The sequence below is a fragment of the Mustela lutreola genome, chromosome 14 (genome assembly GCF_030435805.1).
Source record: "Mustela lutreola isolate mMusLut2 chromosome 14, mMusLut2.pri, whole genome shotgun sequence".
Taxonomy (NCBI): Eukaryota; Metazoa; Chordata; class Mammalia; order Carnivora; family Mustelidae; genus Mustela; species Mustela lutreola.
Window position 1 is genome coordinate 72,019,964 of NC_081303.1, and position 26,863 is coordinate 72,046,826.

Below are 26,863 nucleotides of genomic sequence, written 5' to 3' on the forward strand. Positions count from 1 at the left end.
ATCCTGTCACGGGATCCACAGCCCAGCTGGAGGCTGAAGTAGGAGATGTCCAGCCCCACCCTGTGACCCTGTGTGGGGGGGGTGCAGGTGTCAAGGTGGTGGGTGTTACTAGTCTCCTAGAGTTTCCATCACAGGTTACCCCAAAGTGGGTGGCTTACAAACCCCAGGGACTTATTCTCCCGCAGTTTGGGAGACTGGAAGTCTACAGTTAACGGGCCAGCAAGATCTCGAAAAGGGGCTCTCTGACGCGGGGCTGCACACCTCCACTGTCTGCCTCTGTCTTCGTGCGGCTGGCTTCTCTGCATCCCAAACCTCTCTGCCCCTTTCCTGGGATGACATCTGCCACAGGATCGAAGACGCACCCTAAATGCAGGACCGTCTCATCTCGAGATCCTGAACTTCATCTCACCTGCAAAGATGCATTTTCCAAATAAGGTCACGTCCATGGGTTGGAAGATCTGGGCACAGCCTGTGTGTCCTGCTGCAACTAGAAAACTGAGGGAGCCCTTCCTAAGGGATGCCGTATCTTCTGGGAGGGAGGAACAGGAGTCATTTTCTGAGCGCGAACTCAGACGGGGAAGGATCGAGTTTCTGCGGAGAGTGACCCTGCTGCAATTGTTGTTGGTGTCTGGAGCCGGCTGAGTGTTTGTGCAGAGCAAGTCAGCTGTCATGTGCATAGAGTCCTGCGAGCTCCTCTGGTGGCAATGAGCCGCCTGGGCCGACCACTGACACGGCTGAGTTAGTCTGGGGCGGGCCGTGAGTGCCAAGGAAGGCAGAGACCGACGGGGTTTAGGATGTTGGCGAGCGTGGTTTTCTAGAGAAGCCGTGGACGTAAAGCCAGATGTGCGGGGAAGTGAAGTCAGACGGGGGTGAATGGACGGTCCCTGCAGCCCGGACCCTGGGAGGAGTCCGTGAACCGGCTGTCTTCATACAAAGTTATGCTCAGAGCACGGGGTTTGGGCTGTGGGGTTTGGGCTGTAGTGTTTCACAGGAAGAAAAGAAACCGGTTGCAGCAGAATTAAAGAGACGGTTGAGAGATGGAAAGGTCAAGCATGGAGAAGGCAGGAGTCTGGACAGGCCACCGCGCGGACACAGAGCCCACGGGCCGGTGGCAGGGCCAGCGTGGAGGAGGCTGCTGAGGGTGTGGAGTGAGAGCCAGCTCCAGCACCGGGGGCGGCTGCAGGGGGTGCTGAGGCTGGGCACCGTGATTGTCCTGGGGTGCCTTTCATCCCTGTAGATTGTCCAGAAAGACGGAGCCAACGGGGTGTGTGTGTGTGTGTGTGTGTGTGAGAGAGAGAGAGAGAGAGAGACAGAGAGAGACAGAGAGACAGAGAGACAGAGAGACAGAGAGAAGAGGGGAGGAGGAGAGGGGAGGGACCGAGAGGGGAGGAAGGAATTGGCTCCCACACGACCGAGGCTGAATTCAGACCAGGGAGAGCTGATTGGATAATTCTAGTCTGAGTCCAAAGGTCTGAGAATCGGGAGTCCGTGATGTAAGTTCCAGTCCAAGTACTCGTTCAAAAGGCAGGACACTGATGTCTCGGCTCAAAGACAGCCGGGCAGAGAATAGTTCTGCCTTATTCTGCCTTTCATCCCACTGAGACCTTGGACTGACCGGCGGAGGCTCCGCCACACTGGGGAGGGCAGTCTGCTTTACTCAGCCCACCTGTTCACACACCGGAACAGTGTTAGACTAACTGTCGGGGCCCCCGTGACTCAGTCAAATTGACCCATAAAATTAACCATCACAACTGCCTTGATTGCACGTATCATCTCAATATTTTGGTCTTACTCTCCTCAATTATAAAATGAAGGGTGAACAAGATTATTTCTCAAGGTCCTTCTAATTATAACTTTTGTGTTTTAAAGCAAAATTCCAAGTTCTTGGTGTGGAAACATCTTCTTAATGGAGTATAATTCAGAAACGGCACCTGTGAATCCGCAGATCTTAGAAACCGGCGATTACACTCAGGGTCTGACTGTCACTGTCTCCTTACCTGCCTCTCCCCCAAACCCCCAGTTATAAAGGTTTTGATAGAACACCTTCAACTGGAATGCCTGGGTGGCTCAGTTGGTGAAGCTTCTGCCTTGGGCTAAGGTCGTGGTCCCAGGGTCCTGGGATCGAGTCCCGCACTGGGCTCCTTGCTCTATGTGGAGTCTGCTTCTCCCTCTGCCTGCCTCTCCCCCTGCTTGTGCTCTTTCTCTCTCTCCCTTTCTCTCTGACAAATAATTTTTTTTTTTTTTTTTAAAGTGCACCTTCAACACTTCTGCTCTAGGAGCCTCTCATTAACACACAGTTCCGGAAGGTTCCTGGATGGCGGGTCCCAGCTCTGGTTGCAGAGGCTCTGCTTTCCCTGTGCGTTTGTGGTGCTGGAGCCGTGCCCTCTCGGGTGAGCTCGTCCTGCAGGTTCAGGAAGCGGACTTGCCCTCAGGGAATGTGCTCCTCCGTGTGACCTTTCTTTTTCTTTTCTTTCTTTCTTTCTTTTTTTTAAATTTAATTAATTTATTTTCAGAAAAACAGTATTCATTATTTTTTCACCACACCCAGTGCTCCATGCAATCCGTGCCCTCTATAATACCCACCACCTGGTACCCCAACCTCCCACCCCCCGTGTGACTTCCCTCCCCACCTGTGCCCTGGGGACCGGGGCCCCTGCTGCTGTCACATTGCCAGTGCTCCTGCCATGGCACTCTCCGTGAGGGATTTTGCTTGTCCTTTATTTCTGTCCCCCCATGCAATGACTAACACAGGAGGTGGGGTGACTTCTTCGAGACTGATGTCATTTTATTGTGGGCTTAGGATGAGTCTGTCCTTCTCTCGCTTGTGGCCACATGGAGCAGCTCTTTGATGCAGGTCACGGTGCCGGGAGCCGGGAGAGGGATGAGAAACACGACCCACAGGGTCCCGACCCTCGCGAGGCCGGGGTGCCAGTCGCAGAGACTGACCAGGTGGAAGGGGAAGCCGCCGGAAGCAGGAAACGGAGTTGTTGCCGTTTGTAGTGAGTTCGTCGTGACGGGAGTAAGTAAGAGAGGACAGTGGCCTTACTTTGGTGAAGAGGAACTCGACGTCTTGGTCAGTGGGTGACATGGGAGGGAACTGGGGAGTCCTCCAGAGGCGGCTTGGGACAGAGGAAAGGGCTGGTCTTTCCTCCCCGGGATGCGCACGGGGCTGTGCAGGGACCTGGGCTGGTCCCTGTCCAGGGTGTACTGTGGGGAGGGGAGGCACAGCAGGAGCATCACAGCGGAGGGGACGGTACCGTCCAGGGAGTAATGGCAGGAAAGACACAAGGTTGTAGGTCTGAGGTGTTCTAAAGATAAGCGTTGATTTAGGTTTGCTGATGTGTGTGATCAGATCTGCGGGCGCCGACAACAAAACAGGGGGGCAGGTAATGGGTGGCCGTGCACTGATCTGGGGGAGATCTGGAAGAAGAGAGGCTTCGGAGGTGGGTTTTAGGTAGGAGGGGGGACTGTGCACCCAGCAGTTCTGCTTTCTCACCAAGCAATGAGGTGACGTCCTTCCCCGAGGGAGCATCCGTTCTCCCCGTGGGGCTGACACTAACTCGCTGGTTAGAGATCATCAACGCCCGTCTGGCAGCCCGTCTTGGATTTCTGCTGCTTTTGGCCATGAGTGGATTCCTGTTCACCTGTGCTTTTTGTTTTCTGAAAGTTGTTGGTTGTGGCAGTTTCTATTTGGGTTTTTTTTTTGTTGTTGTTGTTGTGTTTTTTGGGTTTTTTTGTTTTTGCTTTTTTTTTTTTTTTGATGAGATTTAAAATTCTGTGTCGGTGCCTGGGGCAGCATATCATACTTTGCGGGCAAGAGCCGGCAGGGCGGTGGGCCTTGTGAAGTGGGAGAAGAACTCACCAGGGCTGACAGAGGGGCTTCTCGAAGGTTCGGAGGAGACGGCTGTTGGAGAAGGACCACCTGCAAGCATCGTAGAGAAGAAGCGGGATGGAGGTGCGTGAGGCAAAGGCCCATGTGCCGCACAGAAAGTGCGTTTCCACCCTCCGCAGACTTAGTCCAGTCGCCACGACTCTGGAGGCTGCTCCGGTGCCCTTGCTGGACCCAGGATAGCGTGCATGAGAGTGGGGACTGCCCAAGGGGCCCGTGCTCATCTGGGCTCCATTAATTCTTTATTGTGAAATAAATTATTCCTACCCAATGACGACTATACAATACAGACACAGTTGAAAACATGTAATTTCAATCATAAAATCCTCAAGTCCCAACGAGTGGGCTGGGAATGAGACCACTGCCCGTTCCCTGGACAGCTCCTGGGTGTTTGCTCTCAGCCCCCGTGCACAGCCCTCACCCATCCCCTTAGCTTTCTGCGTGGTTAGACCTCAAACGTAGCTATCCCGAAATGCTGGTACCTGGTTCTGCTTACTTTTAAACTTCTTATACATGGAGATATGTTCTCTCTGTTCGCTAGTGATTATGTTTTTTGAGATTTATCCTGGCTTTTAGAGGCAAAACAGTTAACCTGCTTTCATCCATGCACACGGCTCCATGGCAGGAAGACACCCCAATTCACTAACATACCTTGCCTTTGGTGGACACGTGGTCTGTTTTCACGCTTTCTCGTTTATAAGCAATGCTGCTGGGATAGTCTTGTATCTCCAGCGCTAGATTGTGCAGATTATACGCTCGGGAGTGAGATTGCTGAATCTTAGGCTATACTGTTACCGGCACATGTGTCATTACTTCTACAGCGATTCTCCCAATTTTGGACTGCACTTCCGTTACCGATAATCCCAGAGACTTTGCCGATGTGGAGGCAGAGCGCCCGCCGGGTCAGCTCCCGGAGACGGCTGCACTGCAGGAAATGGGGGACACTGCAGGCCAGAGACGCTCTGGCCACACATTTTCCTCCTTCCTTTCTTCCTTCACTAACTCCTGTTCTCAGACAGGAGGATCTCTGACCACGTGGAGGTGTTTGGGGGGCATCCCAGAGGCTGAGGATGTCTGCAAGCAGGAGGTGTGAGAGGTCAGAGGCAGAAAGGGCAGAGGGTGCTGGGGAGTCTGGAAGGCCTGTCGGGCCCTGGGATGGGGGGAGGCTGACTGGCACACACTTGGCCGTAATTCCTGGACCAGAGTGGAGGGATTCTGCAGCTGGGACCTCCATAGTCCTTGTGGGGCTGCCGCGAGAGTCACTGATCCCGAACGGACACAGAAGTGTGGGATCACTGACGGAAGTCGCGCCGTCCTGACGCTCGGGCCATCGCGTCTCCTAGAACGCCGGGCCGGGCCCCTGCGCACCCTGCGCACCCTCCCTTTCCCTGCAGGCTCAGCCCAGAGCCAGTCACGTTAGAGAAAGAGTCTAATCTTCACAAGACCCGTGAAGAGTAGGGGCCGTGCTAACTTGGGGGATGAGAAAACAGAGGTTCGGGTTGGGGGGGGGGGGCGGGGACCTGTTTCGAGGTGTCCAAAGCAGTGCATCCGCATTGTCTGATTTCACCGGTGGAATCCGCCCCCGCTCTTCTGTCGTCCGGTCCTTCGTCGCCCTGTGGCCTCAACAAGGGCATCAGACGAAAAAGTAGCTGTTCCGTAACCCCTTGTGTAACAGTGAAAATCACCACGAGGCCCCGTCCGTGCCAGTGAGAGCGGCGTTCCGGACCCCGCAGGGTCCTTCTCCCTGACCTCGTCATGCTCATGGTCTTGGTGTCTGTCTCCGAGGTCGGCGCGCACTGCCTGTGGGGTTAGCCTGCCGCTCCCGTGTGCCTCCGGCCGGCCGGTCTTGGCTCTCAGGCTGGCTTCGGTGTCTTGGGGGTCGTGTGTTATTTTGCTCGCGCCCTGTTTTGCTGGCCAAGATCATACCCCCCTCCTAATGCTCGGGGCTCTTAGTGGAGACTTTCCTGGAACGTGCAAACGCACGAACTCCCCCGTCCCTGGCTCCGACGATTGTCTCCGAGAAGCAGTCAGGCTTGACAGCACACCCAGCGTGCCAGTGTCCCGGCCCCTGGGGACGCGGCCGTCACAGCCTCCTAGGCCCTTCACTTGTCTGAGAACACCTCAGCCTGCTGACGGGGCAGGGCCAGAGCGAGGCCATATCACTCGAATGTAGGAAAAGAGGAATATTTATCTCCTTCTTGTAGGCTCGGGACGTCCAGTCGCCACCACGTGGGGTGAACCAGGAGGAGAAATGGCTCAGCCCTTCTCCCCGCACGCCGTCCTGCTGCCTCCCATGCTGGGGCCGCTTCACCTGGTTCTCCAGCGGACCCTGTGGGCGTCGGGAATGTCCAGGCCATGATCTGAGGCGTTGTTCTCTGTGGCCAGCCCCAAGACAGGACGATGGAGTGGAACGAATCCTAAACTCTTCTCGTGAGGGTCATGCCCGGGAAGGCAAATACGGGGCCTTTGGCTTCAGTTCCCCTGGCAGCTGGTTGCTGGAACCTGGATCCTCTGCTTTCAAACTGGGGAGAGCATCTCAGACAATCAAGCTTTCTGGGAATGGCAACAGACAAGACTCCTGAGGCTTTGCTGGGTCTAGAACAGGGGCTGGCCAGCATTTTCGGCCGAGGGTCAGGTAGGAAATGTTTCAGGCTTTGTGGGCCTTTCTGTCCTGTGGAACATAAACCTTTGTGTGGATTTACAATCCCGTCGAAACTACAGACACCGTTCGTAGCTTGGGATCCCTACAAAGCTGGACCACAGGCTGACGGGGCCTGTCGCTTGCCAACCCCAGCCCTGTGAGGACACCCTCCACTCGAGAGCCCCGGGATATGAGGGAAGGCACCGCGGGCGTCTGAATGCATCAGTTCTGAGGGGAGCCGTGAGCCGAGAGAGCGGATCCAGCGTGACGACTCGGGCAGCAGTTTCTGGAGCACAGAACGGACGAGGGAAGGGAGAGGAAGCACGCAGCGTCCGGAGCACAGGTGAGGCTCCGGCGAGGCGCAGGGAGCGAGGCAGAGTCTCTCTCTCCTAAGCCGGCAGACACGCGCCCTGCTGTGTGGCGACTTGAGTGGGGACTTGAGTGGGGATTCGTTCCCTTCTGTGGCCGCCGCTGCTGTCCTCTGTCAACCATGTCCCGTCACGGCCCTTCACTCACCTTCCTGCCGCTCTCCGGCTGGTTTATGCTCTTTCCATCCGTTTCAGGATCGAAGAGAGAGAGAGAGGCCGGCGGGAGGGGAAGGAGCCATTGCCGTGGGGCGACCGAAGGCAGCGGTGGCTGCGTAGGAGACAGCAGGAGCTGCGGGACGTTCTCTGTGGATCGCGAAGCAAATGCAGGAATACCAGGGGTGTAACTCTCATCAGAACACAAGCCGTTTTCACGCCCAGATCATCAGAAACTGTTCAAGGCAGCGAAGGGGAAAATCCAAACAGGAGCTGAGAGGTAACAGGTGTCCGGGAGAAAAGGAGGAAGGACCGTCCCGTGCTAAGCCACGTGGGAACACAGGGGAACCGGCTACTCCTCGCCAGAAGATAATTTGAAAGACAGATTTTTAAATACCCTAGAAACAGCGGCCATCCCAAGAAAGACCCATTTCCCCAGAATTCCGGAAGAGCCCTGAACCGAGACCTGAAGTATCTTGGCTTTGGTCTTTAGCCGGCTCCTTCCCAGCCGAGGCCGCCGGCCGGTGAGCTCAGCTGAGTCTGTTTCCTCATCGAGGAGATGGAGATAATAGGGTTGTTGTTGTTTGTTTGTTTGTTTCTATTTCATTCCACTGTTTGGATTTGCACACGGGCACAAAAGCACTTTGTAGAGTATTAAGAACTATGATTATGGCAGAGATATTATTCGTTTCAGTATTTTATTCTTACTTATTAGTGTTGCAGTAGCTGGCTGACTTTCCTGGCACACCCCTGGCTGTGTCCTGGGATGGATGGGTTTCCCAGGGACAAACTGCCTGTCAGATTTCTGCAGAATCGGACTGTGACAACGCGATTAAATCATTTCCAAGGATCTGAAGTCTCTAGAGTCCTCAGGTTATGAAAATAAGAAACATTAAAACCAAATGTATCAAGGACGGGACCCGATTCACCCGTGGGCATCCCCGTGGGCATCCTCGCTCCTGATTAGCTGGTCCCCTGGCCGTGTCTTCAGGGAAAGCAGCAGAGTTGCCCTGAAGGGGTCTGGAGAGCTTGGGGTCACCACGAAAGCAGCAGATGCCTGTCAGAAGAACACTGGGTGGGAACAAGGCATTCAGGAAGAGAGCAAAGGTCTTGGGCACCGGGCTGCACACTTGTGATGGAGGCGGGTTTGTTCTGCCCAGAAGTAGGGTGTCTGAGACATGACAGCTGGTGACCTTTCTTCCTTTGAGTTCCTTCCTGGGGCTGTGTTTCCCCAAACACATATTCTTAGAACAGCGTCCGGACAAAGCCTCTTGAAGCTAGGATGACGCAGACGGATACGTTTCCACCAAAACTCCATGCTCCCCTTCCAAGGGCCGCCTTGTGTCTGGATGGGGCTAGATGCCAAGGCACGTGAGTGGATTGATGTGTGTCTCTTACAGCCGACGTGCTTCAAAAGCCTTTTGTCTGCTTTCTTTTTTCTTGTCTGCTGATTACTAGACATTGATGACACCAAGTCTTGAAGATGAAATGGGCCCCAGATGGAAGGAAACAGGGCATCCGGGTCCCTACTTGAAGGAGAGCCGCCCGGTTGCGAGCACTTTCACGGGACTGGGATGTGAGCAGCAAGTCCGTGTTCCAGCGGGATTTGGGGTTTTCTGGGGCAGCAGCTATTGGGACGTGGATTAATATGGTCTCTGATCTTCTCAAACCTTCCCAGACTGTTCTGTTCTCTGTATGTGGGATCAACTAGACCTTCCTGTTGAGCCTGTCCTCTCCCTCCGCTCTCCGGATCCTTTCTACCTTCCCCGCTGTCGTGTCCTCAGATGAATAATGACAGAAACAAAGAGCAAAGGGAACAGAACAATGATTGCTTCACTCATGAATTCTTTTCTTCACCCGTTCATTCTTTCCCTCTACATGACTGGGCAGCATGGCCACAGCCCAGGAGTTGGATGGGGCCCAGGGACGGATGTTGGTGGGCACCTGGTCTAAGCTCCTGTGCGGGGTAGTGGGAAAGTCCATAAGTTCCCTTGGTGGGACTCCATGTTGCGAGCCGAGAGGAAAAGTGTTTGCCACCACTTTACACCTAGGGGGGTTGTTTCTTCTTCATTTCTTATGTTCTATTTGGCAGTGTGCCCTTGAAATGTAGGATCTGTCGGTGGAGCACCCTATGGTCATTACCTGGTATATCAGATTGACCCCGGAAGACCAGACCGTTGTTCCCACCTAAGATCGTGCTCGGTGCCCAGAGCCCAGATTTAAATACTTGGAAAGAAGAGAAGCCGAAGGCTGAAGTCACCCGTACTCGGCTAATTAATAAAAATCTAGGAAAGAAAACCAAACAAAAATAGGCTCTTACAAAAGCACACCAGACTAGTCCCTGAGATCCCATAATTTTCCCACTTAGGGGCATGTGCTCACGGGTACTCACAGTGTCAAGTAGTTTGTGCTCAGGGCGTCTGTCACTTGAGCAGCCGAGTGGTAAGCCTGGTTTCTAAGCAAGGAAATCCCTCCCCAGTCCCGTGAGTGATTCAGCGGCTTAACCGGAACAGGGAATGGGGTGTGAGGGCTCCCTCCACAGCTCCTACCACTCGTTCCTAGAGGAACTAGACAATCCCATCTGTCTTGAATCAGCCTTTAACTTTTCTGTCCCCAAACACGTGGTTCCCAGGGACAGAGCGTGATGAGCTGGATTCTGACGGGACTCTGCTTGGAAGCCTGACGCTGCCACTTACTGTCTCTGGGACTTAGGGCAAATTATCTCAGTTTCCCCATCAGTCATGGGAATAATCATACGACCTACCACAGAGAGTTGCCAGAGGGATTAAACGAGCTAATAGATGTGAATCGTTATGGTAACGGCTCAATCACAATCGGCCATCGCTATTGTTTTTCTGTTGTGAGTTAAATGCATTTCCTCCTTTTTGGGCTTTTGTTGGAAGGGAACACAGCTGATCGTGCCCTCGGACTCTTGCCTCCATGTGAACACAGCTGACACGGTGTGCTACGTCAGCTTTGGGTATACGACACGGTGACTCGACCAGTCTGTGCGTCATGCCAGGCGTAACTAGGCTTTCCCTTCCAGCAGCACGGTCAGGCGCAAGGCTTTTCTCTTGCGGGCAGCTCTGTCCCTTCTCCCCATGGATTCTCCCCGTCTTCCCTGGAATCCTGGCCCCACCCTGCTGGCCATTACACACACGCACGTCCAAGCCTGGAGGTCTGGCTCAAGAACTCTAACAAGGCACATCACGTACGGACTCCAGCATAAGGGAAAGTGCTCAGAGATTAGCTCTACAAAGTTTTCATCACGAGAAAACATATTTGTAACTGTGTGATGGATGTCAACTAGATTTCTTGTGGTTATTATTCTCAATGTATGCAAATATTCAGTTATTAAAGAGTTATAACGGTGGGGGAGATTTTGAAGTTGGTGTAGGGGTACGGACTACCTCGAGTTTCCCCAGCTCTGTGGCGGCCGACAGTTAAGTCTAGGAGCAAATGACAGAACAACAGCTGTGACAATACCACGGGCCTTTAGAAAGGAGACTGGCCCCCTGAGCAAGCGGCCCAAGGCTCCTTGTGCAAGACAGACCTTATGTGCCTGGTCCTCCAGGCTCCTGTGAGCTCCTGTGAGCCAGGCTCCTAGAGGCTGCGGCAAGCTGGCTGGGTGGCCTGTATGGTAGGTAACATGTGACTGCCCCGGAAAAGGAGTGAGTTCAAGTGTCTTTTGCACATAGAACTCCGAACATCTTTTGGGGCAATGTTTTCTAAGTATAAAGAGGACTCAGGGAAATGAGTTGTTTCATTGTAGATGTTATAATTTTGAGATTATTGTATGTGTGTTGTAGAATAAACCAAATAAGTAAAAGCTGTTGGTGATATTAGAATCCAATATTTTCATTTCATATATACACACATTTTTTTTTTTTTCCTGCAAAAAGCTTTATTGTTTCCATTTGGCCCACAGCTTGGAAAAGAGCTCAGGGGAGTTAAGAAGCCGCCTCACGGCCGTAGGGAGAAGCTCAGGCACAAACCTTGGCACCAGAGGGAGGCCGGGGGGCCCCTCAGAGGCTGCTGGGCTCCAGAGGCTCCTAGTCACCCTTGGGGATGAGCCTTCTGCAGAGACGCTTGCCCAGCTCCGCCTAGGGGCCAGGCAGGCGGCAGAGGCCAGTCAGGAAGTCGCGCACCATCTTGGTGAATTTCACTCCTCGTCTAGGAAGTGGCTAGAGAAGGCACAGAGATGGGGTCTGCGTGGGCAGAACCCGAGCCACACAGATCCACACCGGTCTGGTCAGGCTCATCCTCTAGATCAGGGAGGCTTCACCCCACTCCTCTTAGGGTGGCTTCTGTGCAAGCGTGCCAAGGGGGTGTGGCTGCGGCGAGGGGTTTGCGTCTTTGAGAGACACTCAGCACCCAGCACCCTCACACTTCTCAGTGGGCTTGCAGAAATGGCCGACACCCTCCAGATCCACACCCTCCTGGTGGAAGCAGAAGCTCAGAGAGAGGCCGGTGTAGGAGGCCCACAGAAGGAGGGTGATCAGGAGCGGACAGAGGCTTCAACGTCTGTGGAATAATTCTGTCAAATCTGGGAGCTCACGGTTGATCATTAATAAGGAGAAAAGCTCAAAATAGGGTGTTGGCTGGCCCTGGAGACAGAGGGTGACCAAGGAGAGGGCTCTGAAGGTTAGGACTGGCAGAAAGGTCGGAGATGGTCGGAGGCTGGTAAGGGGCATCCTTGGGTCTGTTCCATCCAAACACTGTTGAAGCAAGAGACAGATCTGCGGACCATCAGGTGCATTGCTCAAGGTTTTCATTATATGAGAAAAGAGAAAATACAGAAGCAAAGAAGCTTAAGTTTAACATCAATACAAGCTCAAAATCATGTGTCATGTGATCGCACATAATCCGTATAAACTGTAGCATGTATTGTATACGACCTAATCCATGTGAAGGGTTAATCTATGTTATAGATCCATATGTAGGGGGGAGGCGGGGAGAAGGGGCGGGGAGAGAAGATGCTGGAGTTTGCTTTGTGCAGTGAAAGGAAGCAGTTCTGTCCCGGAGCAATGAGCACAGCTGACCTCCAGGTGCTGTCTGCTAAATGACCATTCTCACGGCCCTGCCAGCCGCCACGGGCAGCCTCCCCACGCATCCTCCCTGATTCCCGGTGACAACTAAGGGTGCAGTCAGGCCGGGGGAGGGTCTCAGAACAGGATGCCGAGCTGCTCTCGGATGAGACTGCGCCTGTCACGACACTTGGGGTTTCAGTCTTGCAACCAGAAGAACGGGGTTATCCCTGTTCTGGGATGTGTAGACAAGAATTTTCAATCTCAGTACGGCTTTGTGTGCCTCAGACGATCCTGTTTGGATCTCTCTGTGCTGATACATTCTTGGAGCTTCGAGTGAGGTCCAGGCTGCAGTCATGGTTACCCTCGTAGCCAGGCAGAGCAGCGAGTGAGCTGGCAAACCCCACCAGAGAAACGGGGCAGTGAGGCGGCTGGTAACACCAGTTACCACGCTGGTCCGACGCCGAGGTCTTCCAGCTGGCGTGGGCAGATCCACTAGGAAATCGAGATACTCTCCCAGCCCCGAGGCAGGGGCACGTAAAGCCATGTCTAGATTCTCTTGGAAGCACCCCCACCCCAGAGGTGGGTTCTGCATATGGTAATGTCCAGCATGGTATCAGCTGAAACACAAGGTACAAGATGATCGGACAGACCATATTAGAAATAGTAAATTCAAGTCAGTAGCTGACCAGGCTGATGTCCAGCAGAAATATAAGAGCCACAAGAACTGTCCACTATCACCACGGCTATTCTACACAGTACTAGAAGTCCTCACCTCAGCAATCAGACAAAAAAAAAAAAAAAAAAAAAAGATAAAAGCATCTAAATCAACAAAGAAGAAGTCAAACTCTCACTCTTTGCAGATATGATACTATATGTGGAAAACCCAAAAGATTTCACCCCAAAACTGCTAGAACTCATACAGGAGTTCAGTGAAGTGTCAGGACATAAAAATCAATTCTCAGAAAGCAGTTGCATCTCTCTACACCAACAGCAAGACAGAAGAAAGAGAAACGAAGGCATCGATCCCATTTACAGTTGCACCCAAACCGTAAGACACCTAGGAATAAACCTAACCAAAGAGGCATGTTCTGAGCGGTGGTTTTCAAACTTTACCCATGGCGACAGCTTGCTGGGGACCAAGAACTTTAGATTTGTTAGATCTGGGTGATCCGTTTCTACTACGTTTCCAGGTGATGCTGCCTTTGCTGGCCCAGGGACCACACTTTGAAAACCACTAACCCTAAGCACGAACTCCCTTGAAAACGGAGAGGAGACGAAGCAAGAGCTCTCTGCTTTCGCTTCCCTGTACGTGAAACGCCTTTGGCTGAGGTCTCAAGTGATTAGGAGAAAAGCAGTTCTGGCTTGAGTGAAAAAGGAAACAGAAGGCTAGGAACTTGAAGGGAGGGGCCCTACAGCCCTGCCGTAAGCGGACCCTTGCTTCTGGGGCTCAGCACCCACTGACCCTACAGGAGCCGGTCCAGTTGGCAAGTAGAAGCAAGCAGGCAGCGCCTTGTCCTTATCTTTCAAAACCTTCTTTTTATCATGTCCCATTGCTAATAAACGCAGAGCTTAGCCGAGCATGTCTTTCCACCAGGACAAACAGTCCCCCCTGAAGCCTTTGGCTCAAGAACTAGTCTGCTGAGGAGCCAGGGCCACACCAGGTAAGGCCTGGGTGGGGTTTTCTGGAAGAAGCTCTGGGGAGCCAGTTGCTGATCAGAACATTAGTTACCGGTTTCTGCCGTGGGAGGAAGAGCAGCTACTGACTCTATTCCAGAAAAGGAAAGGCCGTGGGTTGTCTGAATTTAAACCTCCAGGGGACGGGGAGGGGGTAGATGTCACCTTTTATTTCACCACGACGGAGACCTTAACAACGGGAATGCATTTGGCTGAGGTGGGAGTTAGGATATGTTGCGCAGGAGGTTGACCCAGATGGAGTCTAAAAGGAATTCTGATTTCTCTGGGGGTGCTGGTCGGCGGGTGTCTTATCGACACACGTTTGTGTTCGGAGGCTTTTGATTTCTGGCCAAAGGAAGGGGAAGCTTAAGAGCCGGGGAGCAGTTCCCAGGGAAAAGGCAAGAGCCACAGCGTGACAAAATTATTAGCAGGTTGACATCCGAGCACAAAACTGCGTTCTACGGTATTCCTGCAATTAGGAAAAAAGTGCCTCGCAGATGAACTCCCACTCCACAAACTCAGATAGGCAAGAAGAATGTCCTTTGGTTTTTTTATATTGTTTTGAAGGTTTTATTTATTTGAGAGAGAGAGAGAGAGCCAACAGGAGGGGAGGGCCCGGGACAAGCAGTCTCCCTGATGAGCCAGGAGCCCGAGAACGACGTCTTTTTAAATGCTTTCTCTTCCACATTTTCATTTCCATTTTCTGTAGTCTGTTTGATGGCGGAAATTTTACTTCCGTCCATTTGAGATCAGGCCCCCTTTTTCACAGTCACAGCTGAATTCCCAGACTTTGGGGAACAAATTCATGTCCTGTGATTACTTCCCTTTAAAACTTGCTGAGACATCTTTAAAGCCTCACGGAAAATATAATAAATATTTCTAAACGTGCCGTCGGTTGGAAGTTTTAATTGTGTCGTTCAACTCTTCTCTCTGGGCGGCAGGTTGGTGGCTGCTTGAGGTCTGATTTACGGCGAGCCGCGTGCTGTGGCTCCCATGTTCACGGCGATTTATCAGATCATGCCTGCAAGTTGATGACTTGCCGTGTGGACCCAGAGTCTCCTTCGTCACGCGCGTCCGTGTTGAGAAGGGTTGCATGGCTTTGGTAGCTTGCATCAGCCGCAGAAACTCTCTTGAATGATGCGGTTTGCCTTAGCGTCTTCTGCGGCTGACATTAACGCGGCCACACTGGCTGTCTCCGGTTGACATTGGGCTGATGTATCATCTCCTCTCCAACTTGGCCTCCCGATGGTTTGGTGCTTTCATGCATTGAGTGTGTGTTTTTGCAAACAGCCCCAGAGCTGCGTTACGTCGCAATCCACTCTGACACCCTCCGTCAGCCGGCGAGTTCAGTTTATGTGTAGGGGAGGGACTGACACGTCTGGACTTGCTGTTACTCTCTGTTTTCATATTATACTTTCCAGTCTAGGTTCGCATTGTCCTTTTTAAAATCCTTTCCTAGGGGACACCTGGGTGGCTCAGTTGGTTAAGCAGCTGCCTTCGGCTCAGGTCATGATCCCAGCGTCCTGGGATCGAGTCCCACATCGGGCTCCTTGCTCGGCAGGGAGCCTGCTTCTCCCTCTGCCTCTGCCTGCCACTCTGTCTGCCTGTGCTCGCTCTCTCCCCCTCTCTCTCTCTGATAAATAAATAAAATCTTAAAAAAAAATAAAATAAAATCCTTTCCTAGGACCGATATTCACACATTTCCCTTGAACTCTGTTTGCTGTGTCTGTGGCCACATGCCATTTTCTTAAAGTCCAAGCAAGTTGTTTCCTGAGGCAGCCTTTTTATCTGAATATCTAGCAACAAGTTCTTTCTCGTTTGTAAATCGGGATGAAATTCACAGACTCTAAAATTAACCATTTTAAAGTGAGTAATTCTACAGCATGTTGTATATCCATAATGTACAGCTGTCATCTCTGTCGAGTTCCAAAATATGACACGTTCTGAGCTAGTGTCAGCAAGGATACCTTCTTCTAACTGAGTCTTGTCCTACTGACTTTATTTTTTTTTTTTTAAAGATTTTATTTATTTATATGAGAGGGACAGAGAAAGAAAGAAAGACAGAGAGAGGGAGAAGCAGACTCTCTGCTGAGCAGAGAGCCTGATGTGGGGCTCAGTCCCAGGGCCCTGGGATCATGACCCAAGACAAAGGTAGATGCTTAACCCACTGAGCCACCCAGGCGCCCCTGCCTGATTCTGTAATTTTTAAAACTGAGCTGTGACGGACGTAGAACACTGCACTGGTTTCAGATGTGTGTTTATTACAGACACTGAACGCTGGATCCCAGGAAGACGCCCAGCGAGGGGTGTGGCTGGAGGCGGATGGGCTCCCCCCACCTGCGTGCATTGGGGAGAAAGTGTGTGATCCCCACACACGGAATGGGAGCTGCCAGGGCCCGGTGCCCTCACCCTTGCCCCGCGGTCTCCCCTTGCCTTGCAGACACGGTAAGTCCTGAGCGTCCGGCAAAGGAGGATGACAATGGGTGACATCTTGGCCACTAAATCATCGACCCACGTGCGGGGAAGGGTCTAACTTCAGTCTTCCATGTGGTGCAGACCCCACTTCTGGAACCTCACGGGGCAGGAGTTGGGGGAGGGACAAAATGTCTTCCACACGTTTGGCTTGTAGGTGAGGGGGGTGGGTGGGGTCCACTGGGGCTTCAGACTGCGGTCAGCGAGTGCTTCAGGGAGGCGCCCACACCCGGGCAAAGGGCTGCTGGTGGTGTAAGGGTTGTGCGCTGGTGTCTTTCTCTTTCACCGGAAAGTGGGGGACAGCTGTGTCAGGAGCTTTGCATTGTTGTTGTTGTTGTTGTTGAATGATACTTGAGGCCCGTAGACCCTGGTACCGAGGGCACAATGGAAGGGTCCGGAAGACTGTAGTGTTGGGGCGTTTTCTGAATAAATGTTCACATTTTTGTGAATAAATGTTTGTGCCTGAATGTTTTGGGCAGCTCAGACTCTTGTTCCCAAAGCCTTCATTGGAGAAGGCCTCCTTCCTGGGGAGGAAGGGCCCCGGTCTTGGTCTCAGCCACCTGCTCAGACATCAGGAAGAGACTGAAGCTGTCTTGTCCTGTCACCGCCGAGGCCTCTGTTCTGTGGGCCGGTCACTGCCCAGCTGGGTCCCGTGACTCAGCAAGGTCACGGCCACCCAGGATGGCACACACCGCGGGGTCTGGAAATTCTTTCTTCTTCACAGCTTCTGTGATGGACCCCCCTTCCTCCTTGGCCGTGGGGCTCTCCGGCAGCTGTCTGAGTATCCAGAGGTCTCTTTGAGGTAAGTGGACGGAGCACTGAGAGGAGCGGCGGCTCCGATGACCTGAGTTTAATTTATGAGTTCAGTCATTTTATTTCATTGATTTCTTTTCATTGATTTTCTTGCCACCGGACGCATTTTTTTTTGTTGTTGTTGTTGTTTCTCCCACTAAAATATATTCTGAACCGTATTGCCATTGGTGAGTGCACAGCAAAATAAATCAATAATGAAAAAAACAATATTTGTCGCATTAAGGAAGCTGTTTGAGTGGAGCAAAGGGCAGCAGCGTGGAGCTCACTGAGCGAGCTATCGGCCGAGCCTCCCTGCGTCCGCCCATGGCCAGCCCATCCTGCTCCTTTTCCAAAGGATAGAAGAGGGCTCTCTTCTGCGACGTTCGTGGTCCTGTGGGCACCTGCTCTGCGGAGCCAGAATCTGTCCCGCCCACGCCTCCAGGAACTTGGCGCAAGGTCTGCACGTACCCTTCCCAAGGACCCTTCTGACACTGGAATGGTTTCTGAGAACAGGGAGACGTTGCTCTGCATGTGACTTCCCATTCGCTTTAACGTAAAAGCCAGAGGTCTGTTCCGTAGCGCCGCCCATCGTCCCGGTTTGCCTGGTTTGTGGCTATTGTCCCCACGTCATTATTAATGCCCCATGTTTACTCTGAAGTGGATCCAGTCTGGGCAACGCGTATATCTGTTGGTCCTCTAAGACCCTCCATCCCCCGCCCCCACCCCCTCCGATGTATTTCTCTGTCCTATTATTTCCCCTTCTTGCTTGCCGCAGCCGTCCCCAGCCCCCCGCTGTTCCTTGAGCCCATGGCTGTGCTCCTGCCCCCAGAGCCTTCGCACGAGCTGTTTCTATTTCTGGAACACTCTTCCATGGCTTATCTGCATAATCAATTCCTTCAAGTCTTTGCTTAAATTTTACCTTCTCAGTGAGACATAGGTTGACCATAGGCCTTGTTTCTGCTCCCTCGTGTATCAGAAAAGCCCCCAAACGCCTCCCACAGTAAACATCGGTACACACTTGTTGAAAGAATGAATGAAAAGTCAAGTTCTGTTTTCCCCAAAGACTTGCCAGGTGACTGTCTAGCTGTAAAGATCCGAAGGGTTACTAGCTGGTGATGACTTCCTAGTGTTTCCCTCAACTGCATATCTTTTTTTATTTTTATTTCCCAGAGGAGTACTGGGACATTTTACAGCATTGGACTTGACCATTTTGTCACAGACCAGTTTAAGGGAAACCTGGAAAAGAGGCAAGTGTTTAGAATCCCTAGAAATAATCCCACAGAAGCATCTCTCTATTTTATCTAAAAGATAGGCTAAACCAGCAGAAATGGTTCTAAAAGTAAAAAAGTATTAACGTTGGCATCACGCTATGTGGTTTATGGAGCTCTCCAATCCCACTGTCTTATTTAATCCTTATAATAGCACGCTGTATTATCCCTCTTCCGTTTATGAGGAACCATAATCCAGAGAGAATAATGATTTCCTGCAAGATATATGGCTAGTTATATTTAAGCAGAGTGTTTAAGTGGCAAAGTGACTTCCCATGCCTGGTTTAGTGCCTCACTATGTCTGATGTCCCTTTCTAATTACATCAGGACACCCTTTCATTAGTCGTGCCTTCTGGGGTCTTTGGGGAAAGCATGCAGGAGACAGAATGTCGTGACCCACAGCACATGACAGGATGCCATCCCCGTCCCAAGACACAGCTGAATGGACACTAAAGGAGCAAGGCCAGGGGCATTTTCCATCCAGATCCAAATGGACACTTCATGAAAGGCTTTCATAAGAAGCCGAAAAAAATCTCTTTCTTATGATATTTCATAGTCCCCTCCCCGTGTCCCTCGACTCTTACAACCAAGACAACTGTACACACAACAATAGTGATAATCGTTACCTTGTACTAAGCACACTGCGTGTTGTGAACTATTCCAAGTGCACAGGTAATTCACCTACATCTCACATCAGCTCTCCACAGCAGACATTATTACTTGCCATGTCCGCAAAGGTCCTAAAAGCACATTTGAGCCCATCTCACAGTTAGAGATTGGAAGAGAGGGAATTTGAACCCACGTGGCCCAGAAAAGTGCTCCAGAAAAGTGCTGTCCAATAGAAATATAAGACCCATGTGGTTTTTAATCTTCCAGTAGTTACATTAAAAAGTGAAAAGATGGGGCGCCTGGGTGGCTCAGAGGGGTAAGCGTCTGCCTTCTGCTCAGGTCATGATCTCAGGGTCTTGGGATCAAGTCCCAAATCGGGCCCTCTGCTCAACAGGGAGCCTGCTTCCCCCTCTCTCTCTGCCTGCTGCTCTATCTACTTGTGATCTCTCTCTGTGTCAAATAAATAAATTAAATCTTTAAAAAAAAGTGAAAAAAAACATCCATGTAATCTTGAGGGTATTATGCTACGTGAAGTAAGTCAGATGGAGAAAGACAAATATGATATGACAAATACAAAAGACAAATAGGATTTCACTTATATGTGGAACCTAAAAAGCAAAAACAAAGGCAGAAACAAACCCATCAATACAAAGGCAAACTGGTGGTTACCCCAGGGGTGGGGCAGTGGGAGGTACAGGCTTCTAGTTATGGAATGAGTAATTCCCAGGGATGAAAGGCACAGCATAGAGAACATAGTCAATGGTACTGTAATGCCATCGTCTTGGGACAGATGGCAGCTACATTCGTGGTGAGAAGAGCACAAGGTACAGAGGTACAGAGGCGTGCAATCACTATGTTGTAAACCGAGACTAATGTAACGTTGGGCATCAGCTATAGTTCAATAAGAAACAAATGTAAAAAAAAACAAATGAAGTGAACTTTTAAGATGTGTTCCGTTGTAACCCAATATATCAAAACTTGAATTCTTCAATATGCAACCTTATAAAAATTATTAATTTAATAGTTCACAGTTTGGTAGTAAGTCTTCTAAGTGCGGTGTGCATTTTATTCTTTGAGCACATCTCAGTTTGGATTCTAAATTTTAATCGGAAATACTTAATCTATATTGAGATTTCATTAAATGCATATAGTTGAAAAAGCAGATTTCCATACTCAAATTATTTCAATCATATCTAAAGCTTTCCAGTAACTGAACTGTATGAGCTTTTTTTTTTTTTTTTAAAGATTTTATTTATTTGACAGAGAGAGACAGGGAGGGGGGAACACAGCAGGGGAGTGGGACAGGGAGAAGCAGGCTTCCCACCCAGCAGGGAGCCCGATGCAGGACTCGATCCCAGAACCCTGGGATCATGATCTGAGCCGAAGGCAGACGCTTAACAACTGAGCCGCCCAGGCACCCCCGAGTATGAGTTTTTAAATTAAAACCAACTGCGGCTGGTGGCTGCTGTGCAGGGGGCTCTGAAGGCCAGGTCCATGCCCATGACCCCAGACCACTCTGGTTTCTGGGAGCGGCCCCCTGCCATTTTGGCTTGGCCCCATTTGCCCCATTCCTGAGTGTTCTTATGACCCTCTTCTCCTGAGTTTTCTGGATCTTCAGACATTCAGCCCATCATTCCCGTCTTCATCTTTAGCATTAACGTCCAATGTCCCGAATTACACAGATCCCACATCATGCTTGGAGAAATGTAAACACGGTCATAAAACTAATAAAAAATTTTGTGGGCTTTCCTTACTAGCTCTGCTTAACATACAAGAGAATTCCAGGGAGATTGGATTCTCTCTTAGCCATCTGGGGTGGAGAGAATAGCCAGATTAGATTGCAGGCCAGAGCCTTTGCTTAATGAGGCTCTGGAATCAGTCCTTTGATTTCCGCGGAAAGCCCTGCGCATCCCCCTTAAGTTGGCGTGGGTGAACTTGGGACAGGAAAAGGATTGGTAAGAAACTAAAGAGAGGGAACTCGCTCCTCCTAGAATTCCCTTCCCTGCTTCCGACCTGGCACTTGGGGAGGAAGTTCTTGTCACCTCTGCAGCCAGCAGGGCAGATGAGAGGAGAGATCTGCCCAGCACCCGCCGTGTGGCCAATGGAACCGAGAGAATATTTGCTTTTATTTGGTGTTACTCAGTTTTAAATTTAAAGAGCCACGTGTGGTGGGGGCATGGCTGTTGGAGGGCACACGGCTCTGTGAGGCGAGGGACCGTGGTCCCTCTTCTGTCCCAGTTCCCAGCACAGGTTCCGGGAAAACTGTAGACAGTGTGACTCTTACGGACTGATCCCTACAGTGCTGAGATGGAGGCTACCTGTGAAGAAATTCTGTTTCACAGCGCTTTGGGGGTCTGTGCTGAGGAGCTCAAGAGATTGAAGTTTCTATCGTGTGTGCAGAAGGCGTGCAGACGTGCGAGGCTCCAGGTAGAGGAGTTCCTGACAGAAATGCTGCTTCTGCCTCTGCTCCGAACTGTATGGCGCATTCTTTAAAATGCATGTTCATGAGTTGTGTGAAGGTCTCCAAAACAAGAAAAATGAAGGCTCTCCCCCCGGGCATGGACTACTACCTCTTAGTGATGTGAGCGAACAAGGTTTGAGCCCTACGACGAGTGTCCATCCAAGTGACTTATACGCATTAATTTACACGACCCTCGAGTTCCACCATTCTCTCCACTTTACAGATAAGGAAGTTAAAACCTGGGCCATGTGCCTTGCTTGCGGTCACTGTGCTGAGTCAGTGAAATGCAGGAACGGGTTTGAACCCCCGCACTGAGGCTCTGCTCTCGCTGTGTTGCCTTGACAATCAGTATTCGCCCTCACCGTGCTCATCCGTCCGACCGCGGGTGTGCCGTGGGCTGTGGCATCGTGTGCGTGCCTGTGGGGTGAGCTTCCCAAACTCAGTGGTTTCGTGCCCAGCCTGGCAGGGCAGGGGCTGAATGACTAAGGCATGGGGTGGCGCACAGTCTGGAGGGCAAAGAATTCACCTTGGAATTAGAGCCTTTGGTTTCTTACTGATGAAATTTTGGGAAATGTTACTTATTTCATTTGGTTTTCAAAATTACATAAAACGTGTGGGTAGAAGGACTTTATAAAGCACGAAGTAGGATGCATAGTGAAGAACCTAAAATGCAGGCACATCGGCTGTTAAGCAGTGCCAGAGCTCAGAGATTACACAGAGATTAGGGAGTTACCGAAGATTTGCAGGGAATTATGACATTTCTATACCCTACAGTTCAAGGATTCATTTTCCTCTAACGTGAAAGAGAGGCCTGAGGTCTTTATTGCAATTTCAGATTTTCTGTGTCTTAGAGTCGCCTTAATATCAGAGGAACCAAACGTCTGGGAGGTAACCCAGATCATAAGCACAAAATAGCTTAAAGGATGAGACCTTTGCCAGCCCCTTCCAGGAGATGAGTCACCCACAGTCCACATATATGGCCAGTGCGCTCATGGCTGCGTCCATCCCAAGGCTCCCAGCCTTCCTGGTGGCCGGCTCCGGCTCTGACCTCAGCGAGGAGCCCTGCGTGTGTCTCCCTGAAAGTACCACCTGCTGTTCTGGTTGTGCTCACCCCTCACGGGAGAGCCGGGAGGCCACGGGCATGACACAAAATGTGGAACGGCTGCCCAGCAAAGCAATAACTTAAAGATGTCTCTGAAAGCTGGAAAAGGAAGTGACGGATGAACAGCATCGGGATCCATAAAGCACTCCCAGTGAAAATAAATGGCAAAATTGATTTGTTAAAGCCTAGGTGATTCTTCGCTGGCTTTCCATGCATGGCCCAGCCAGCAACCACTGAGCTAGCCTGGGGGCCGGGTGATGGTGGCACGTTGGGCTGCTCCTCTTCACAACATTCCTGCAAGGTGGACGCGATGTCTTTCTTTTCTGATAAGACTCAGGCTCAGCCATACGCCCAAAGGCCAGCACTGGTGCCGGGAGGATGCGCAGGTATGTTGACACTGTACTGACCCTGCTCCTATCCCTGTACTGGTGTGCCAGCCTTGAGTCCCAAGTGAGACGTCTTGGGTGACGAGCTAAAGGGGGTGTCCCCAGCGTGCAGTGACACCGTGGGTGCACAGCAGAGGTGGCACACCGGGTTCTAAAGACAGGGGTTCCAGGAACCAGCACCCTCTCTTTTGGTGGTAGACCCTTCTTAGAGCCAAGACCTATTCCACCGAGATGAGTTACAGTCTGGTTTAGGATACCAGGGAGATTTTATGAAAATGCATGGGTGTGATGTGATGGCTCCAGTTTCGTTGAGATTTAATATGTGAAACCCTGGTCCAAGTCCATACTGTCTGCAGTCCCTTCTCTGGTTGGCTCCTCCCATCACCGGGGTGCCTTGACTCGAACAGAAACTTCTATACTCATCAGTATAAAGGACAAATCCAGGCTGCGATGTCTTCTTTTCAGTGTTCTTACCTCCTCCTTGGGGAATTCTTGCTAGTATACAATGTGCAGTGTTGCCAGGTAGGCTATTAAAATTTTAAGTGTTTCTGACCACTGCGGATTTCCAGGCATCCATGATGCTTCAAGAGTGGGTCTTTCCACCTCAAGTCAAGTGTGGTACTTAGAGAGCTCAAGTTATAGACACTTGGGCTATTAGATGAACTAGGCTCCTTTCTTTCTTTCTTTCTTTCTTTCTTTCTTTCTTTCTTTCTTTCTTTCTTTGACAGGCAGAGATCACAAGCAAGCAGAGAGGCAGTCAGAGAGAGAGGAGGAAGCAGGCTCCCCACCAAGAAGAGAGCCCGATGTGGGGCTCGATCCCAGGACTCTGAGATCATGACCTGAGCCGAAGGCAGAGGCTTAACCCACTGAGCCACCCAGGCGCCCTAGGCTCCTTTCAATACAGGCTGTGACATAGGAAATAAACAAGGGGAAGCGAGTCTTCTCACCTCCCCTTGTTTAGACTGGAGAGTCTTCGAGAGCACTGAGCTTGGGAGACAGCAGAGGGAGCGCTGGTGTGAACAGAGGGCTGCAGACTCCCTTGTTCTGCTTCTCCTGCCCTGGGCGCGGACGGAGCCCAGAGCCTGAGGCTCAGCTGCATCCCTATCCAGTGAGTCAAAACAGAACCCAGGCAACCGCTGTGGGCTGACTGGCGTCCACACTAATGGCGCAAACTACTCTCCATCCCGACTCTGGCGTGTCCCGCCCTGGGGAAAAGATCGAGTCCCTTAGGATGCAGAAGAGAAAGAGAGTGGACAACCCAGACGTGTCTACACTTCGAATTAGATTATGTGAGGTTATATTATGATAGATCGTATTATGTGAGATTATAAAACATGTACAACAAAACACTTCTCTTCCTTTAACTACACTGACTTGTAGCCAGTGAGGAAAATGGTCTGAAAGGCTCATCCCAGAAGGGTCAGGGATCCTGTCTCTCTAGACGGCGGATTATGAGTGTTGGCTTTTTTCTGCATTTGTTTGGCTACATTTTCTGGTTTTCAGTCATGATTTCAATTGCTTTTGTAGCAACAACAAAAAGAAAACAGCATGAGCTTAACGAAAGGAAAAGTAAAATGATTATTTTCATATTCCTTGTTTTACTTTTTTTTCTTGCATCGACGCCTAGAACAGGAACAACTGGCTGAAAATAAGTTGAACATATGAAACAGAAAGGTGGAACAAAATCCTGAACTTTGGAAAAAATAATTTTAAAAATGAAAATCTTTATAAACAGTTGCAGAAGAGTTTTGTGCTGTGCCTAGCTGCCAAGACTTAAAAAAAGCATTGAGAACATTTGACTCTTCACAATTATTAAATACGGCGTAGATAAACACAGCCCCTGTTTCAGATGCAAATAATATGACACAGCAGAATGGATTCCTTCGCACCAGTCTCCCAACACATAAAATACAGTATTCCTGTCATTTCTGGAACTCCCCGCTGCTCTCCAGGCCCAGCCGCTTCTTGCTCCCCTGAAATAACTACAAACCTGAACTTTGTGGGTATTTATCTTTCTCCTTTTCTTTCAAGTTTTGCATCAACAGTTTATTATTTGATACGTTCACTTTTATGTGTCAAATAAATGGAATCATATTGTGCAATTCTTCTGCAGCTCGGTAAGACGGATTTGTGTTATTATCAGGACTGTTGCCACAGTTTAGTTGTGTGATACCCCAGTACACGGATCTATGAATATCCCACAATTTATCTGTTCACTTGGGAGTTGGTTAATATTTTTTTTTTTTCGCTTTAACAAACTGCTTCTAAAAATCCTGTAGGACTTGGAGTGCTGTGTCATAGGATAGGTGTATATATATATTTTAAGATTTTAGTTATTTATTTGGCAGAGAGAGACACAGTGAGAGAGGGAACACCAGCAGGTCTGGGAGTGGGAGAGGGAGAAGCAGGCTTCCCAGCCAGCAGGGAGCCCAATTCGGGGCTCAATCCCGGGACCCTGGGATCATGACCTGAGCCGAAGGCAGACGCTTAACGACTGAGCCACCCAGGCACCCCAGGATAGGTGTATCTGTAAAATTAGTAAGCAGTGTGTATTTGTAAACTGCACATCTGATAAGGGTTAATATCCAAAATAAATAAGAAGCTCATATACAACTCAATAGCAAAAAACCCCACAAATTCTCCAATTTCAAAATGGGCAAAGAACCTGAATTGAGACTTTTCCTAAGAAGATACTCAGGTAGCCAACAGGTACACGGAAAGATGCTCAACATCACTAACTATTAGGAAAATGCAAATTAAAACCATGGTAAGATATCACCTCATACCTGTTAGAATGACCATCCTCAAGAAGACAAGAAATAACAGGTGTTGGCAGGGACACGGAGGAAAGAGAACCCTCACGCACTGCTGGCGGGAATGCAGACTGGCGCAGCCACTGTGGAAAACAGTAGGGAGGTTCCTCAAAAAATTAAAAACAGAACCACACCCGAACCAGCGATTCTGCTTCTGGGTGTAACTCCGAAGGAAACAAAATCACTGTTGTGTGCAGATCCGGGCACCCTTGCGTTCACTGCGGCTTTGCTCACCGTAGCTGAGACAGGAAAATGACAAGTGTCCATCGGTAGACGAATGGGTAGCGGAGACGTGGTGTATCTGCAATGGTGTCATCCAGCCACACGAGAGGGCGTTCTCTCCGAGATGTACCTGGAAAGCACTGTGCCAAGTCAAAGAAAGACAAATACTATGTGCCCTCACTTCCAGGTGGAATGAAGGAAAAGCCAAACTCATACCAGCAGAGGTCAGGTTTATGGTTGCTGGATGGGGAGTTGGGCTGGGGGACTCGGGCCAAGGGGGTCAGAAGGTACAAACATGTAAGGTAAAAACATTCTGAGGATGTGGCGTCCCGCACAGTGACTGCAGGTGACAATACCGTGTCAGAGCGAAGAGAGTAGGTCTGAAACGTTCTCATCACTGGGGAAAGGACTGGGTGTGGGTGAGTGTTAACTGGGTTTACCGTGGTGATCCTTTCACGATGCACACAGATGTTGAATCATCGTCGTGGACGTTACACTCGTAGGTCAATCGTATCTCAAAAACTGCTGTTAACAGGTAATGCCATGTTCCGCTCCAAACACCGTGCACCCCCCCAGGCTTCTGCCTGCAGGGGTAGGATTTCCTGTTTGGCCTCACGCCTGTCCGGGTTTGGATCGGTCAGACCTGCACGTGCTTCCCTGCGTCGTGAAGCTCAGTCTCACCGCGGTTGATGCGCTCATTTCCTGGATGCCCTGGGAGGAAGGTCAGCGGCCTCTGCCGAGTTCGTCTGTGCCGAGGACCACCCCTGACCGTGGCTCGTTTGTCTGCTGCGGGGCTTCCGTCCGTCTCGCAGACTTACCGCTCGGTGTGTTCTGCACACGGATGGTCATTCAGTTATGGGTCTGCACGCACCTTCTCCCCGTTTCTGGCGTGTTCTTTACACTTTCTCTGATTTATTTTAATTAACGGAGGGTCTCTATTGTAATGTAATATAATTTATCAACCTCTTTTCCTCTGGTTTCCA

General features: G+C 50.6%; 1 long non-coding RNA gene across 1 annotated transcript in view; it reads left to right on the forward strand.

The window, feature by feature from the left end:
• Positions 1-17,503, forward strand: part of LOC131815041 (uncharacterized) — a 28,604-nt gene extending 11,101 nt beyond the window's left edge. Inside the window, exons 3-5 of the long non-coding RNA XR_009347542.1 lie at positions 16,023-16,200; positions 16,952-17,029; positions 17,264-17,503. This is a non-coding gene — a long non-coding RNA (uncharacterized LOC131815041). The remainder of the gene's footprint in view (positions 1-16,022; positions 16,201-16,951; positions 17,030-17,263) is intronic.
• Positions 17,504-26,863: the final 9,360 nt, after the last annotated feature.